This window comes from Canis lupus, chromosome 7, assembly GCF_048164855.1.
Source record: "Canis lupus baileyi chromosome 7, mCanLup2.hap1, whole genome shotgun sequence".
NCBI lineage: Eukaryota > Metazoa > Chordata > Mammalia > Carnivora > Canidae > Canis > Canis lupus.
In genome coordinates this window covers 1,711,696-1,728,499 of record NC_132844.1, presented here as the reverse complement: position 1 = coordinate 1,728,499, position 16,804 = coordinate 1,711,696, and the positions used below count along the sequence as shown (strand labels likewise).

Genomic DNA, 16,804 nt, shown 5'->3' with positions numbered 1-16,804 from the left:
GTATTTGGACTTTTCCATTCGCTTCTGCAAATGAATTATATTTAAATTCTGAAAAAGAATGTTTTGGGTGTGTTCCGGCCTGTGGGGTGTTGGGGGAAGTAAGAAGATACCGGGTCTCCTTCTATGTGCTCTACTCCCTATTCTGATCAAAACATGATCATTAGCAATTTTGAGGAAGAAATAAATGGTGTGTGCTTATCAAATTTGTCCATTTACTCGCTGAATGAAAGAGCCAAGCAATACATTCAAGAATCATGATTTAGCTCCCGACCACTTCTAGGAATTCACAACAGCTGATACAATAGGGGAAAACAAGTCAAAGTCTGAATTCTGGCAAAAAAAAAAAAAATAGTCAATAGGACAACCTAGAATTATAGAGACTTAATTAAAAAAAAACACACTTCATAAGGAAAAACAGTAACATCCTCTTATTTATCCACAAAATAGACTACATTAACATCCGTAGAATATTTTGACCTCAGAAGTGTCACATCTGCAAAACTACGTACTGTTCTGTGTTTAATTTTTCAGCTCAGTCAAGTCACAGGTAAACAAGTATAGCGTCGTATCTAAAAACAGAAGTTTCTAACCCTTGCTGCCCTTCAAAATAACCTCTGAAGGCTTCTGAAATGAAAAACTGTAGAACTCTCCCTGAGGAGATTTTGATACAGTCATAGCTCTTGGATATATTAATTAACTTGGCCGTATACAGTAAGATTAATTATAAGAACTACCAAATATTGAATAATTTCAGTAAGGTGAGTGGTTTACATATAGTATTACATTAATTCTTATAACAATCCTCTTTTATGATGATTACTGACCCCCGATAATGTGAAATAATGTTCCTTAAGTAGTATGTTTAGCAAGTCACTTCCTTGATTTCAAAGATTCTTCTCTCATTTCACTGGGAAAGCTATCACAAATGATCTGGGGTGATGGAAGGATTCCAAGTTTTGTTGTTTTTTTTCTTTTAAGATTTTATTTATTCATGAGAGACACAGAGAGAGGCAGAGACACAGGCAGAGGGAGAAGCAGGCTCCCTTCGGGGAGCCCGATGGGGGCTTGATTGCAAAACCCCGGAATCACACCCTGAGCCAAGGCAGACGCTCAATCAGCGAGCCGCCCAGGCGCCCCTAGGAATCCAAGTTCTAAGCTACATTGGGAAAGGGCTTGGAGCAAGAGCTCTTAGGACACTGGGCCAGAAGGGACACTGGAACCCCAACGAGCAGGGGGGCCAGGGGGCCATAGGAGGCCCAGCACAGTGTGGGTAGAGTTGGACAGGACTTCCCGTCCCAGAATGGCAAGCTTGTCCTTGCGGTAGGAGTCACATAGGAAGAGGCACATACAGAGAAGAATTCTTATTATCTTCTGGGCACCAGAATGCAGACTGCAATTGTTAGCTGGTCACCTGTGTGGGGTCCCCGGCTCTTCCTGCGGGCCGATGTCCAGCATTCCAGCTGAGGGGATGCCTGGGTCCAGCCTGGCTCTTCATTCCTACGTGGGGTTCATGTGGTCCTCATCACCTATGTTGGGATTCCCGCTTCCTAGTCCTCCCTTTTAATTAAAAGCATTTTCTCTGTTCTGTAGCGGTGGGTGGCTGCGTGTGGGTGCGCAGGTGCGCCCACCCAGGAACTCAGCCCGTCCTCCCTTTACCTGAGGCCTCCCTCTACAATCCCTTGGAAGCCACTTGGCCTTTCTTAGGAAACCACTTTGGGTGAGGAGTCTCATCCTGCGGTGAAGACGGTTTCTCACGTGGCAACACAGCCACAGTTCTCCAAAGGTGACAGTCCCTCAGGTTATCTTGGGGTAAGCAGGCTGGTGTAGACGTGAGCCCTTGGTGTCAGGAGCCAGAAGGCCCTTCGAGGTGACGGTGAGTTGGCAGAGAAGTCCTAAGTCACCTTAACCTGGAAGACGGCCTCCAAAAGACATTGTCACTGCGGGGGGTGGCCGGTTAGCCCGGTTTGTTACCACAGTTCTACTAAGGAAGGCAAAGCCCGTAGAAGCTTCCTATGCACCCAGTCAATGTTCAAATGGATATCACCTCCATAAAGCCAAAGGAGAACTTTCTGGGACCAAGGAACTACGCCTTCAGTTGAAGCCAAGAGACGGTGGACCTTCCCTGGACTCTCTGATGGCTCCACTTTCCTGTATGACCCAGGAAATAAACGTTACACAAAAGATATAAAAAGCATGTACAGTATACATCCTTTTTCTTCAACACGCTTTATTCTGAGTGTATTTAATCTTTGAAAGACTTTGATCCCTTCAGGAGTTGTATCCTCACACTATGCCACTTCCGTTTATTTACTTATTAACATGTCAGTTGGATTATGAAGGAAAATCCTTAAAAATCCACATTTAAGAAAGCGAAACGCTGCTGACTAGTAAGTGCTACCACAGAGGCCGGAGATGATTTCAGGGAAAGGATGGCTGCAAAACAAAAACAGAAACAAAACAGAAAGGGAGAGTGGGCACAGACGTCCCTTACCCCACCCCAACCCCGCCCCCATTTCTTTGCAAGGAGCTAACATAAGTTTAAGGGCCTGGTATGCTTCAGCGATTTTGAGAGAACCCTTGGTAAAATTAAAATTAATGTGCGACGGGTACACCAGAAGGAAATGTCTATTACTGTGGCATGTGAAGAATAAGATTTATGATTCTCAAAACGCTGTTGAAGCCAGCCGGATATTCTTACACACTCTTCATTGTGTGCAGGTTGCTATGATAATGTTGGGGTCAATGGAAGATTCTGAGAGCGGGGGCCTTGATTATGCCTTTGATGAGCTTAGTGACTTTTGAGGCAAACTCAATTCATATTTGAATGCAACGTTTTCCTCAATAAATTCACGTCATAATGAATATAGAGGCTATAGAAATGATGATTGATTCTTCTTTTGTGCACAATGTACTATTGATTTTTCTTTGTCAGCATAAATTAACTTACCCTTTTAACTTCTCAAGACAAAACAAGCTAACCCATCTTCTTTTTCCGTGGTGCCATGCTGGAATGATGTCTATCCACTGACGGCTTTGTTTCCCTTATGGATTGCTACGATAATTTTCTTAAATACTCACGATTTCTAATAAAGGTGCTTAAATCACTTAGGGTGGCGGTCAGTGGAGTTTTTATATATTGAAAATTCTGGGGACGATAAATGATAAGAATGGTAATCTGTGTCTATGTCGTGCGTGTGTGCGTGTACGTGTGTGTGTGTGTGTGTGTGTGTTGAAATAGAAGGAGAAAAAAATACCTTAGACCTAGTGAAGTTCTGCATACCTTATAATATGAAAGTTGTGCTTTAGTGGGTTTGGAAATTGGATTTGGAGAATATTAAGGCAAAAAAATCAATAGAGATGGATTGTTTTATATAGAGAGCAAGCATCTTATCACTGCTTAAAGGAAAACTCATATCGTGTTTCTAGCTTTAAACAATGTATTCTGGTTATCACTGAAATGGAAAGTACATTCCTAAAATTCCAAATCAGACGATTCAAAGGTCTTGTTATACTTTGACTCTTTAACAAATAAAATTATATGACTTGTTAAATATATTAAATTTTGCTCTTACAAAAGTATACCTGTCGAGTATTTTTAATGTCAGTTGACAATTCCCATCTGTTCCCAAGTGGTCTTTCATCATTCTAATATTAAATATAAGATGTTGGGGATAAGGACTGTGTTTGGGGCCACCTGGTTGTTGCCAGTTTTGGAGGGCACCGTTACCCTTGTAACCTACGTGAATGGTCGTTCACGGACTTGTCAATGCAGAACTCTGCAATAGGAGTATTTTGCAGCCCTGATTGTTTTTATTTATTTATTTATTTTTTATTTTTGCACTGATTGTTTTTAAATAGAAGATGATGACTTTCAATTTATTTTAAAATTATTTTTTAAATCTGATTTCATTTTAGAGTATGTTAATTATGGTTTCGTAACATTTATTTCCTTCTGTTCAACTTTTATTTCATCGAGGCAATTATTTCCCAATTATCAGACATGAAATTTCTGAAATAAATTTCATTTGACCTCTCCCATCTGTAGATTCATCATTCTCTCCACCTCTCCCATCTCCTCTACGTGACCCAAACAGAATGTTACTCTTTAGGACACACATGCTATTATAAGATTTATTACTGTCATCGATTTCCTCATCTTTGCCTCCATCAAGCATTCTCAACCGCTTTCTGGTAAATTCTTTCCCTGTATGCGTTATATTTGCCCATGGAAAAGCCAAGCAGAACGGATAGATGGCATCCATTTACTATTCAGAACTACTTTTCTGGTAAATATAATTTCTAACACCCATACAAGGTTTCAATCTTTCTATAGGGATACAAAGAGAATAAATTGAAAAGTGCAGCACATTGGATTTAACCTTGACGGTGGGCATTTCTCTTGATTACTTGTGTACTGGACTCACATGGAGGATTTTGGGGTGCTCATGCTACAGATTTTAAGTATTTCTCCCATGAAGAATCATCGGAAAAAGCTTACAGCTTCCATATCTGATGTCCAGAAAAGATTATCTACTTACTGTAAGACTCTAAGTAGAACTCTACTAATTAATTTTTTAATGAAATAGTTGTTTTTTTTTAATAGGTTTGTTTTCTATTTGAGATGTTTAATAAATTCAACACCGATATTTTGGATTTTTTATTATTTCGCTTGAGATGTTTTGGATTAAGTTCAATGTAATATTTCTAAACATCAAAAGCAAGATGATTGGATACTTAACAGGAAAAGATAATTTTAGAAATAGAGAACACTAAATAACCACTAAAAAAAAGAAAACTAATTTATAAGCTTCCTGTATAACTTCATCCTTGGACATCTATCCAGTTTTGACTGTTGTTGTTACCTAGTTCGTAACTCTCTATACCATATGCAAATAGTTCTGATACATGAAGCCACATGAAGCTTTTCTGCTTTTGATAAAACTTCCTCCTTCTTGAAGAGGATTTTTGCTCTTTCTCCTTCTGATGATAGGAAGAAAACATTTTAAAGACTACGGTTTCCTAGTAAGCCCAATGACATAACGTTTCATATATGATGATATATAATATGTTAAAAAACAAAATACAGCTGAGTACATTTTAAAGGTCTTATTGGCTTTATTCAGCAATTCGCTAATTAGGCAGCATCCAATCTAGTAGATAGATAGGAGCGCCAGGGAACTACTCAAGGCAAGAGATTTGGTAGGCAGGTGGAGGCAGGAACAAGGAAGCTGTAATGAGGTGGAAGTGAGTTAGTTATTTCAAGGTTACTTTCCCTAGAGAGGATAGCAGGGGTTTCTCAGGCAAACACTTACCTGATGCTCATCAGGTGATTCCTGATTAGCTTAAGATTCCATTTCTGAGAGACCCGAAGTGTAATTAAGTGAGATCTCAGTTTGGTGACATGGGGCTTAGAATAAGCTACTCAATTTAGGGCTTGTTGACTTATTTTTAACAAATATTATCTCATATAAAGCTGGTGTTATCATTACTTCCGCTTTTACTCTGGAAGAGACTAAGAGAGAGGTTAAGTAGCTTGCCCAAGGTCAGAAGCTGGGAGCCTGTCAGAACCGATATCCGTAATAAAAGTAATGGATCATGTTTTTGCTGAAGGACTTGTCCACATCAATTTGGTGCAAAGATGTTAAGAATTAAAAACGAAGAGTTAACTCTCCGAAAAAAAAAAAAAAAAAAAAAAGTACAACTCGAATGCAAACCAAATGCAAATAAGTACTAAAAGCATTTATTATTATCTGTGTGATTGGGTCTTAAACCTTGATGTAGGGACATACAAACTTTGTAGCTCAATTTAAAATAGGATAATAAATAGACTCCGCTGGGTAACAGCACATGATGGCACAGAGGTAGGGGGGAGTGCAGAGACACAGCGCAGATAAAGGGACAAGAGTTAGTGTCTCAGTCATCTCCTGTATCAGGACAGAAGCTCCACGTGGAGGGTACTCTAAGCCATGCATCCCTCTCCTAGAGGGGGGTCTTGCACCCCAAAGAGCTGCATGGTAGTTCTGGACCAGTTTCAGAAATGGGAACAGGTTGGGCTTTTGCCTTTTGTTTGTGGGTCTTTCACACGGAAGGGGTGGAAGTGCACCTCTCATGAAGACAATGACCCGATGGGGGTGCTTCTGCTTTACCAAGTGCACAGGCAAATTGTGGTGGTTTACTTTTGGTATGTTATTATCGTCACTTTTTCACCTGTTTTTCTGAGAAGGAAAAGTGGGAAAATGGTATTTTCTGTTTCTAATGAGGGGTTTCTTAGAACACAGTGAAAGACATCTTGAGTAAGGTATTTGAAAAGGAACTTTATTTCATATTCATAGTATCTCTAAGATGCACGGTGTTTTCTTGGCATCTCTCCTAGTAGGAAAACATTTCTTTCTTTTTATTTTTGACAAAACGCTAACTTGCAACCTTTGAGGGTTGTGTGTGTGTGCATGTGTGTGCAAAGTCAGATAGCACCATTATCTAGTAGAAAATACATTCTTGTTATATTCATGCCACTCTTAGAATGTAAAGGATCACCATAATACATCTGACAGGAGTAAATAGATAGAACTATGAATACAATTTTTTTTTTATTGATTACTTCTAAAGGCAGGCAATGCAGCCTTCTGGCTAGACCTGCAATGCCCCCTTTCAAGTCAATGCATGGCTCTCCAGATCTACTTACTTCTATAAAACGGTCAATGTATTGTTGGGCAGACTCCGGGTTTTGAAGACAGAAAGGCAGTACAGCATTTCAATTGGAATCCTTTTGACTGGAGGGTTGGGTGATTAAGCTGGTCGCTTGTGGAAATATATTGATTTCATGATATATTTTCAGGAACCGATTTTTCTTTTCTGAAACACTGTGTCATGATGTGCTATTTAGAATTTCTCCTCTTCCCAGAGGGACACGGCACAGCTCTCTACAGCCGAAATGAAGCTATAATGATGGGAAAAGGGGATATTGTGTCATTGTTATATCCAACTCCCTAAATGTTAACAGAGAATCCACAAATACGAATTTGTGTTTTTCTTGATGTTTAAAGTCTTATGATGTAAGCATATTTTAGTTTATCATGCATTAGTCATACTCTCCAGAAAAGCACAGTGCAGTATATTAAATTCTTAAATTATAGACAATCATGAAATGTGTAAAGTACCTGGTTTTGTACATGGCATAAGATATTGCCTGTATTTTGAACCACACTTTTTTCCCCAGATTTCTTTGCTTTAGAAATTGTTCTTTTAAATTGACTATTTTGTTTTACTTTTAAGTTAATTTCATTTAAATTCAATTATTTAACATGCAGTGTTTCATGAGTTTCAGACAGAGAGAGTTCAGGTATTCATCTGTTGCATACAAAACCCAGCTACCCCACTCCCCCATCCATCTCCCCTCCAGCAACCCTCGGTTTGTTTCCTGTAGTTCAGTCTCATGGTTTATCTCCGTCTTTGATTTCAGCTTATTTTATTTTTAAATGAATAGTCTCGGTCTCTGTTTGAATACTTATCTAGAAAGAAACTAACATTTATTGAGGTTATGTTATAGGCCAGGCACCTTCAAATATTATATTTCATGTAATAGTCACAAGAATTATTCAAATTAGACATTACTATCCTTTTGCAGATAGGAAAAAAGATCAGACTTAAAAATGTTACTGTTGAGAATCACCCAAATAATAAGTGTCTTATAATACTATAATAGTAAAATATAACATGTGCTTTCTTTCTTTTTTCGTACATTCAACACCCACTCTAATCCTCTTCTCCTTTACCTTCATGAAGATACACATTCAAAATACCTTATTTCCCAGCTTCTTTTGCATCTATGAGTGGCTTAATGGCCCAGTTCTGGTCAATGAGATACAGAAAGAAATCCCTATAGAAGGCACCTTTTTTATCTTCATTTTTTTCTTTTCTCTATAAAAAATAGACTTCATACCTGAAATCAGATAGTCATTCTGAGACCACATAAAAATTGCCAATCAGGAAGACAAATGATTCTGCAGCATTAGGACTTCCTGAAATAGTTATACCAGGTAACCCTGGACTTGATATTGCATAGAAAAATAAACTGCTTATTTTTTTGAAACTCCATGTTTATATAAATATTTGTGTTACTTTTAGCCCTAGACATTTCTAACTGATACAAAAGCATATTTTAATTCTCTAAAACCAGCTGAAAATGGCTCAGGATACAGATTAGTTTTAAAAGCTGAGAATATGGGCTGCCTCGGTGGGTTAGCCAGTGAAGTGGCTGACTCTTGATTTTGGCTCAGATCATGATCTTGAGGTCCTGAGATCAAGCCCTGCATCAGGCTCCGTGATCAGTGCAGAGTCTGTTTGAGGATTGTCTCCTCCTGCTCCTCTCTCCTCTTGCATCCGCACTCTCTTCGTCTCAAATAAATAAATAAATAAATCTAAAAAAAAAAGAAAAAGAAAAAAAAAAAAAAAGCTGAGAACGTGATCAGGCCAGAATCATTCAGCCAAATACCTCGTTCTCACTTTCCCTTTCTGCTTTCTCTAATCAATGCCTTTATTTCCTCCAATTTATGTTCAACTAAGCTGTATAATAGGCTTGGCAACCACGAAAATTAGCTCAATATTGAATTACTGAAGCCAGTACTGAGATTATTACCCAAAGTATGTGCCATTATGTCTTTTGCATTTGCTATTTGTAAGATACCAATTTGGTTTAGCGTCTGTAGTATCCAAAATAAATTGAAAAACATAAAAATTTACATGATTCTCAGAATCCAAAGGATGAAAATTATTACCTAGGAAAAGTACAACTATTCCAGGTCCTGATACCGGAGAACGCTTTTCCCACGGGTCGTGATAAGGAATTTGTATTAATATGTTAAAAGTGCTTCCTCAGCAGCATTTCTTTGTACGCTGAGTTACCCATGGATGTTTCTTAGAACCTTCCTTACTGCTTGATATTACGCTGCTATTATGTGTTGAATAAGCAGAAGCAGTAAAAATCCAGCAGTGGTATCGAATCAGTGTCAACCAGTAGGGATGGGGGGTTATCTGCGACGCCTTGAAAACACCCTCTGTATATTGTTTCATTCAGCTGAGTCTTTGCTAAGTATTAAGCACACTTTCACGGTGGCTTTCTGTGCAGGTTAGGGGAGGACTTCAGAGAGTACGTCCCCAAAGAAAGTCTAGTCTACACCTAAGGAACAATTAAGGAAATTAGTAGTTTAAACGAATCAAAAGAACTAATTACCAAGCCCTTACTGTGGGCTGGTCACCCAGCTGGGGAACCACAGGACATGGTTGAGTTTATATTTCTTGTTTTGTTTGAGCTTCCTGCTTTAGCCCTGGTGAGACTGAAGATGCGGAGTTGCTGACTTGTGATTGAGGCCAGGCTTCTGCTGAGCGCAGAGAAGAAAGCACACCAGGCCTTGACTGTTCTCTGAGTGTGTATATTCCCTTCTCTGACTTCCTGCTCTCCCATCCTCCTTTTCCTTTCCTCTCCCTTCTCATCCTTAAGTTCTGCCTTTCTGCATAATCAGAGTTTGCGATTGTAGCTCGTTTTTGTTTGTTGTCCTTTCTTCCCTTCTAAAAATACACGGAATCCATCTTTGGAGTCATAGTTTCTTTGGTAACTAATCTATGTATTTTGTGTATTTTGCTATTATCACACACACACACACACACACACACACACACAAAGAAAGGTAAAGCCAACCTTTTTTTGGACAGAATAAATGACTAGAAGGAGATACAGGGTTATGAATATGGTTATTTTTCCCTGTAAATTTGTGGTTTGTATTCTTTTCCGAAAGCAATCCTATCCAATGATATGTGAACAGTAGAGTAAGGAGAGCGCTGCGAAGGAATGATTAGATTATCAGGTTTTTCAGAAATATGCAGGATAACAGTTTTCAGTATACAAACAAAGTCTCTTAACTGGTCAGAGGTTAGGTTAAGTGTTTTCTACTTCCTAGGATGGAAGTAATTTTTTACACCATTTTCATCTCTCTCTCATAAATTGCAAAAAAGATGGGAGGGTCATGGTTCATCTAACAGTTTCCCTTTCGATTACAGCAATTTTAAGGCAAATCAGAAGTAAGACCGGACAAGCTGACAGGACGCTTTTAAATACCCTTCTTTACCTTAAATACAATCTGAGAATCCAAAACATAAAGCCTAAGCTTTTAAAACATAATTGGGGCAGGGCGTGAAGACATTTTGAAGACTGAGTTAGATATGAATGCTTATTAATGTTAGACAGATGGCTTGGGGGTGAGGGTATGGTTTCAATAGATGAATATGAGGTCAGTTCTGGAGCAGAAAGAGCTAAAATGCATTGTCTTGCTTGTAAGTGTGTTTGATAGATAAACAATTGCCAGTGAAATAGTATCCGAACAAAGAAATCCAGTATTTTGCGAGGCATCTAAATTCTAAGTGAACAATAAACCCCACGTAGGTTTTCTTTTCTTATTTTTTTCCCCCTCTAAGAGTTATTTGGAGAGGTGTGATGGAGTAGAGAGCAACCTGAGAGAGAATATTTGGAAAGTGAAAGCTGAAATTTTTCTCCGTTTTCGCTTTTGTAAAATTATAAGAGAATTTAGTATTTGATTAGGAGCAATCAGGAAAATCACACTGAATTGCTTTAATGTTTTATCAATGTTAAGTGAAAATGGTATTTTTTTGAACTACTAAAATATTCTTAAAATAAAAAGAAAAAATTAACAAATGCGATGTATAGTGTGAAGGTTCTACCTCAAAATGTTATGGACGATTATATTACAATGGAGAATCGAGGTTAACTTCTTTACTGTAACTGTGTCAATTAATGATACTTGTCTTTATTTCTCCCAGGTGCCTCCTGATTTTTATGCCATGTAATTCATAGCAGTCGTGGCACTGAGATTACCTTCTATTCTCAAATGTTCCTATCCTAATTTAGCAATACGTATATTGCTTTTAAAATATCCCTTATAGTGCAAATTTTTAGACCCGTTTTTAGAGTTTTAAATGGAATGCAAGTTAGCAGAATGTCCAAAAATAAGGCGTCCTGAGGAAAAATATAAATTAGAGCGCAATTGTTCAGATGGATACTTAATTTTTAACCCAATAGATACTTAGGCAAGAATTATAATTGCTATACTTTTATTAATCAAATAGGCCTGTTTACAAATATGTTTCCTAGGCAATTTTAAGACTTTAAGAATGTCCATAAAGAACAGTTGATTAGGTAGCCATAAAGGGTTGTATTAATTGAAACGATAAGAAATGTATATTATCGCCTAAGATGTGTGGGAAGCCAGCCAACCACCAAAACGGATACCTGTCTTATATGCATATACACATTCATATATAATTTTTTGTACATTTATGAATCATGTTTATTAATACTTTGTGAAGGATTTTTGTACTATATTAATGCTCATATTGTAATCGGTATTCTCTTTTATAAGAAACTATTCTATTCTAGAAGCATATTTTGGAATAAAAAATATTTTATGTCTTTATCACTGTTATATCAATGTTAAAACAAACTCATGGAAAGATAAGTAAATGGATTTGAAGGGAAAGTATCTCTTAGTAGGTATATATTAAATAGATGAGTTTGTAAATTAAAAACGATTTTATCCAGTTACTTGAAAAGTGGAAAGAGTTCAACTTTATGTATATGGCACGCTTTTGTAGGTGTGCTATGCCTGAGTATTTTGTTGATTTTATTGCTTATTAGTTTTGTATATAGTATTTATAATGTGCCACGTCCTATTTATAAATATTAATTCATTTAATCATACTTGCAGTCTGTCAGGCATTATTGTTATTATACCTACTTTTTATGTTATTAATGGAATTAGTAACAAGAGAGGAAAACAAACCAAAATTGAACAGTAGGTATTCACTCAGACTTTTTTCTTTGCTTCCATAAAGTTATTTAGATAATGTATGCTAATAGAGAAAGAAACACTGAGGGTTTTTGTTTGTCTGTTTGTTTCAAGAAAAATTTCATTATTTTCCCAAAGCATCACCGTGTTGTTAATATCATAAACAAGACAAAATGCCAATAAGCTTGCATTTCTTGAAAATAAAACAGCTTTATTAAAGGCTCATGGAACCAAGGTGGCCATTTTCAGTTCATTCAATAAATATTCCTTGATCCACTTTTATTAAAATTTTTTGGTGTCACTCAAAATGAAGTCTGAATAATAAAAAAGAGCTACAGCAGGAATACCAGTCGAGATAGATGTCGGAATCATACATTAGAAGCAACTGAAAATGCTATTTTGAAAGAGAAACACTGAAAGTAATATACGATAATTTGATATCTGTCATGCAGAACAAGGAGTTAACTGTTTTATGTGGCTTCAAAATGAAGAATGTTATGTTCAGTAATTCAATAAAATCATTAAGTATCTATTGTATGTCAGGTACTTCACATGGTTTGGGGACAAAACTGGAGCTGTGACGCGGTTCTTCCCTTAAAATTGTTCATAGTATAGTAGCAAGAAAGGCCATGTTAAAAGGAAACGCATGATGCAATGTGGTAACTCCCATCACAGGAATATGCACAAAGTGGTATGTTTTGGCCAAAGGGAAGTAGTTCTAAGGAATCAGATGTTTGTCAAATATATTAACAATCTTTCAACAATAGAGCCATCTCTTTTAAAAAGGAACAGACTAAGAAGTAGTAGACCATAATTATGAAAACATTCAACCAGAACGTTGCTAATTGTTAAGTCAGAAATACGGCAGGTTGATTTTCTGCACTGGTTGAGATTGAAGAGTAGAAGACGTCACCTGTACGGTCTCTGGCAACCCTGAGGTTCGGTGGGGAGGTCAGGAAGTGCTGTGCCCACTTGCCAGATCCTACTCTTGGGTAAAAGGCATTTTCACAAGTGTTTGTTGAAACCTCCTGTGGACCTCCCGCGGTGGCCTCTGCTGTGGGAAATAATACATTCTTTGCTGGCTGAAAATTGTTCCCTATTTAATTTTAAAGATACTCTTATCATTTAATAAATAAGTATATGACATTTCTACTCAAGATGAGATGTTTTGCCATTATTAATTATTATTTATTAATAGCCATCCCTTTTTGAACTCCTAGGGGGTACCCCACTGGCACTGTACCATTCCTTGTTACTTAATCCCCTCAGGGTTGCTGTGCAATAGAGACCGCCCTCAATATGGTAGGACGGTCACACTGATGATGGGAAAAGTTTAAAAAATCACCCAAGATTACCCAGCTGGTACAAGGTGCAGCTAGGTTTTAAACTTCATTCAACTAATTTAAAAACTCATGGTGTTGGGCAGCCCCAGTGGCTCAGTGGTTTAGCGCCGCCTTCGGCCCAGGGCCTGATCCTGGGGACCCGGGATCGAGTCCCACGTCGGGCCCCCTGCATGGAGCCTGCTTCTCCTGCCTGTGTCTCTGTACTCCCCCTCCTTGCATCTCTCATGAATAAATAAATACAGTCCTAAAAAACAAAAACAACTCATGGTGCTTGAGGACAAGCCAGATGGTCTGTGAGAGAACAATCTAAACCACACTAAGCATTGTCTGAAATTACACTGGATGATTCATATGCTGGCTACTAATATCGGGTAATATTTTTTCTTTCAAAGAACATTATATTACAATTTTACATAATCTAATACTCTCTAATAATTCTTAAGCTCTTGGCATGCTCCCTGCATTATTCTAGAGCACTTTCACTTAATCATCTCCATAAACTGATGAGGAATTTCCTTGCTAACTATTCGATTTTTTTAAAGAAAGTGTTGTCCTTAACCTCATAGCATTGTTCCAACCGTCAAAACTCATACCTGTTTTTATAAATATCCCTCCCACTTTGCACACAAGGCTATAATGTGCATATTTTTCCAAATAATCCAGTAAGATCTGGTATCCTATCCATTTGCTCTATTTTTGAAGGCATGCAGCATGTAAAATGTACCACATTATTATCCACATTTAAATAATCTTTTGTTCCTTGGAAATTATATTAACAGAAGAAAAAACCCTTCAGACCATTGCCTGACCTTAGCCGAAATAACTTAGTATATTAAGCTGAAGTAGTTCAGCATATTATTCTGACGACTTGTGATTAACTGAATTTAATTTCTAGCTTATATTTGCTTATTACCAGAATAGTTATTTAATAATTATCCTGAAATCAACCAATCACAATTTATCACCACAAAGCTATTTTCTTACAGAATCAACACAAGTATCTTTGGCTATTCTGGAACTTAATGTTGGATTCACAACTTGGATGACTGAATCTATCAAAATCTTAAGAGCGTATCTGTATTTCCTTAAAGACTTATTTACTTGTTTTAGAGAGAGAGAGAGAAAGAGAACATGGGGTGGGGAGCAGGGGCAGAGGGAGACAATCTCAGGTAGATTCCCCACCGAGCGTGGAGTCTGACGCCTGTTAGGGCTTGATCTCAAGACTCTGAGATCATGACCTGAGTCAAAATCATCAGTTGGACACTTACCTGACTGAGCCACTCAAGGCATCCCTGGATTTTTTGGTGAAAGCAGAACGACATTTTTTCGGAAATTCTAATTTTAATAACGACAACCACTTTATGAAAGATCTTTCCAAGTCTTACGTTTCCATTCCATTTTCTGCTTGCGCTCTGTGTCATTTTATGATGGCAGCAAAGTCCAACAAATAGAACCACTTTCTCTTTTCTTGTAAAATAAGAATAATAGTATCTAGGTTGAAGGTCTGTAGTAGAAGCAGAACATAATACGTATAAAAAGCTGTTGGCAAAGCAGGCAACCGACAAATACCCTCAGTGATAATACTATGGAGCAGGCAGGCCTGGCGCTCCAGCGCGGTACAAGGGCATAAGCAGTGACCTGGTGGAAAATCGCAGAGCTTTAAGCCCTCCTTGCTCTTAAATGGTGCAGTTCATGTTTTGCATGAAGAAGCACAGCTTCTGCTCTAGCCTCATTGCCCGTCTGTCCTGGGCCCTGTGCTGTGGCAGGAGAGGGGCGCTTCAGGTTTGGCACGACCCTATAGCCCTGAGCAGAGCAGAGCACCCACTATGCCAGAGTTGTGCAGTAGGACTTCGATCATTGAAAGAGAATTATCGGTCATGTGTGATTCAGCGATCGTATCAATTTCCTAGGACTGTGGCTACAGTGACCATAAATCGGGTGGCTCAGAGCAACAGACACTCATTCTTGCACAGTTCTGGAGGCCAGAGTCCCAGATCAGCTTTGCTAGGCTGAAACTGGGGCATCAGCGGGCTGTCCCTTCTCCCCGGGCTCTGCTCTGGGGGGACAATCCTGTTCTTTGCCTCTTTCAGCTTCCTGCAGCTGTTGGCCTTCCCTGGCTTGGGGCTGCGTAGTTCCCGGCTCTGCTTCCTGGGCCCTTGCTTCCCCTCCACCTCGTGTCAGGTTCAGATCTTCCTCTGCTCTGAGTATGCAAGCAACTGTGTTGAGGTCCAGCCCGGACAATCCAGGACAATCTCCTAGTCCCGAATCCTTAATTTAATCACGATCACAAAGTTCCCGAATAACAATTAACCTCGGTTTCCGGGAATTAGAAACTATGTGCCTTGGGGGATCATTATTTATCCTACTTCGGTTATAAATCTCACGCTGGTGCTGGTGTTCTTCCTCTCTAGCAGCTTAGGGTTATAGATGTCTTCTATCATATAGTGCATTAAATACAATGATATATTTCTTCGGTTATTTACTAAAGAATCCTAACCCTTTAAGGTCTCCAGTTTGCTTGACTAAAGTCAGCCTTTTTCTTTTTTGAATAAGGCTGATACTAGTTGAATAAAGTCTTTTTTTTTTTTTTTTTGAATTTGGAGTCCAGGGACTGTGATAACTTTCTTTGTGTTCATCTCTGATAATTTGTGAATATTCTTATTTTTTCGGAAATTCAGAAAAGTGTTTAAAAAAAAAAAAAGGAAAAAGTGTATCTCACTTATGATTTCATTTTCCCAAACCAGGATTTCCTAGAACTGTGCTGAGCACAAGTCAGTTGACATAGGAGCATCTGATATTCTTCAGCAAGTCTCTTTCCAAGAAGGCTGACAACCTGAAACTGGAAGACTAATGGTGATGGTTAGTTTCCTGTGTCCCCGTGGCTGGGCTAAAGGAAGCCCGAGAGCTGGTAAAACAGGTTTCCGGAAGACGACGTCAGCATGTGACTTGGTAGACAGTAGAGAGGATCACTCTACCAGAGTGGAAGAGCATTATCCAGTCGGTTGAGGGTTTGAATAAAACAAAAAAGTAGAGGAAGGGGAAAGCCCCTTTTCCCTGAGCTGAGACATGCATTTTCTCAGGCCCTCAGACAACGCTGCTTCTGATTCTTAGGCATTTGGACTCAGACTGGGATTTACACCATCCACGGCCCCAAATCTTGGGCCTTTGGACTCAGACCGAATTACACCATGGACTTTCCTTGTTCTCCGCTGGCAGATGGCAGATTGTGTGGATTCTCCACCTCCACAGGTGCACTGGCCAACACGGCAACCCCTCAAACCCCCTCTCACTCTGTATATATCGAATAAGACTATGTATTTATACACACATTTATCATATTGCTTGTGTTTCTCTGGAAAGCTCTATGTAATACACTAATAAAAGTGAAAATCTACCGTAATACCCTCTGATGCTGGTGTGGTAATACGAACAAGACCAGAAGTTAATAAACACATAAAAAAATTGTCTTTGCTGAAGTGACTTTGACTCAGGCATCACTCACGTCACAAGGTAGGAAGGTATATTTTCTCCGTTACAAGAGCATAGTTGGGCCACTGGAAGGATTGCTGATGATGAGAGGCTGACGCTGCCAAACGATCGAGGACC

General features: G+C 38.6%; 1 long non-coding RNA gene across 1 annotated transcript in view; it reads left to right on the top strand.

Annotated features, from left to right (window-relative positions):
* Positions 1–16,512, top strand: part of LOC140636200 (uncharacterized) — a 73,449-nt gene extending 56,937 nt beyond the window's left edge. The window contains exon 5 of the long non-coding RNA XR_012033497.1: positions 15,943–16,512. This is a non-coding gene — a long non-coding RNA (uncharacterized lncRNA). The remainder of the gene's footprint in view (positions 1–15,942) is intronic.
* Positions 16,513–16,804: the final 292 nt, after the last annotated feature.